This window comes from Vollenhovia emeryi, unplaced genomic scaffold (assembly GCF_000949405.1).
Source record: "Vollenhovia emeryi isolate VEMERY1.0 unplaced genomic scaffold, V.emery_V1.0 DF945974.1, whole genome shotgun sequence".
In the NCBI taxonomy this organism is placed as follows: domain Eukaryota; kingdom Metazoa; phylum Arthropoda; class Insecta; order Hymenoptera; family Formicidae; genus Vollenhovia; species Vollenhovia emeryi.
In genome coordinates this window covers 1-2,026 of record NW_011960392.1, presented here as the reverse complement: position 1 = coordinate 2,026, position 2,026 = coordinate 1, and the positions used below count along the sequence as shown (strand labels likewise).

Here is a 2,026-nt window from a genome sequence, read left to right as displayed (position 1 = left end):
CCCAGATAACCAAGCATGCCAGCATGTTATGCTCAGCGTGTCATGCAGACACTATGCTGTCGCTGTGCCATTTCATATCACTAAAGTAGACAGTGTTGGCATGGTGCTGTCACGGTAAGTATATGTGATAAAGTGAGGTTATGTAGTATTCTGTAAGCATGGTGCAAGCACGTGCTGTCGTGCGAACAGTGCCGTCGTTAGTGCAATCCAACGCATCTCGTCGTATTGAAGAGAGTTTCCTAATCGCGCATTTACAAGGTTTCTTTCACCACTTTTGTTTCCAGTAAGAAAGGCTAGTATACATATATATTACATATGTTTATAAATTAATACACTACCTGTATAATACTCGTATATTTTTAAAACTGTGATTTTTCAGCTATACATAACCTCAACATACAAATGTGAATTACATTTCGTTCGAACAATCTTTGTATATAGCTTTAATTCTACAGTTTTTCATTTTGCAATAATGTACAAATTACAGAAAATACGTTCTCGTAAAATTATTCATAATGTTTCATTATAATGCAGATGGCTCGGACGGGTTAAAGATGGAAGCGATGGACACGATCGCGAGCTCGCATCCGCGGCGGACGCACAACAGCTACGAGGACGAGGAGGAGCGGAAGCACTTTCAGAGGATCGTCTCCGCGTTCCGGTATTACAAAACGCACTCTCTGCAGAGAGTGCGAAAGACGGAGTCTTTTTTCCTAAGTCTGCCCCAACACCACCAGAAGTTTCTGGCCAAGTACAAGGAGCACTTGCAGGAGGTCAAACGGTGTATCGATAACAACGATCAGATCATCAAGCTCATAATAAAGGACGTGGCTCATATATTTGAAAATGTGTGTCCAAACACGGCCCAAATTGACAATACGCTGAACCTAAGGCCTGTAATATCGGATCAGGAAAAAGTGCAGGCCACTATCAAAGAATTGGGACTGGAGCGTGGAAGGCGCTGAGGAACGGAAAGCATGCTATCAGCCAATCGTAGACGAAATATTACACCCATTTCCATCGGACCAGTGTACGCCGTCGGACGTGAATATTTTAGTACCTGGCGCAGGGTTGGGTCGACTCGCCTTTGAAATCGCGAAGCGCGGATATACCTGCCAAGGAAACGACTTTTCCCTGTTCATGCTGTTCGCGTCGAACTTTGTATTAAATAAATGTAGAGATATAAACTTGTATCAAGTACACCCGTGGGTGCATCAATACATGAACAACTTGAAACCAATTCTCTATGACCGCGGGTGACTTTTTGGAGGTAAAGTGAGAATGCACATACGTATGCAATTCATAATGGCGTTTGGTTTGATAAAATCGACACGATTTGTTTCAGGTTTATGCGGAGAGTAATCATTGGGATTGCGTCGCGACATGTTTCTTTATAGATTGCGCCAATAATGTTGTGCAATTTATAGAAACGATCTACAAGATCCTAAAGCCAGGCGGCATCTGGATAAACCTCGGACCATTGCTCTATCATTTCAGCGACCTACCAAACGAGGAGTCGATCGAGCCCAGTTACGACGCCATCCGCGACGTTATACTTGGCTTCGGCTTTCAATTGGAGGTAACGAACTCGGTTTTTGCGCGCGACACTTTCGGAACGACCTGTATTCAATGGACATATCGTTTATTTTGTTTCCAGAAGGAGCAGGCAAAAGTGAAAACGCGTTATGCCCAAAATATAAACAGTATGTTACAGTGCGAATACAATAGCGTGTACTTTGTTTGTCGGAAGCCCGACCGACATGAAGACGGTGTGAATCACAATCAGAACGGAGACGAAAGTAATAGTGCGCGAGAACAAGAAAACTGATTAAAGCGTGATTAATGACGTTTTTCTTTGAAAGAAGAAATGTTGAACACTTGAAAAGTTATTGCTTAAGTGTATGTTATATAATGTATGTTATATAATATGTATATTATATTATATTTTCTATTAAAATGGTGTGTATTAATTTTTCTGCAAAATATAGGCTGCGTCCACTTGATACTATAAATGCTTCGAAGCATT

The 2,026-nt window shown here is 41.6% G+C and overlaps 1 pseudogene; it reads left to right on the top strand.

Annotated features, from left to right (window-relative positions):
• The first annotated feature begins 38 nt into the window (after positions 1–38).
• LOC105560388 lies at positions 39–1,957 on the top strand (annotated as a pseudogene).
• The last annotated feature ends 69 nt before the right edge of the window (positions 1,958–2,026 follow it).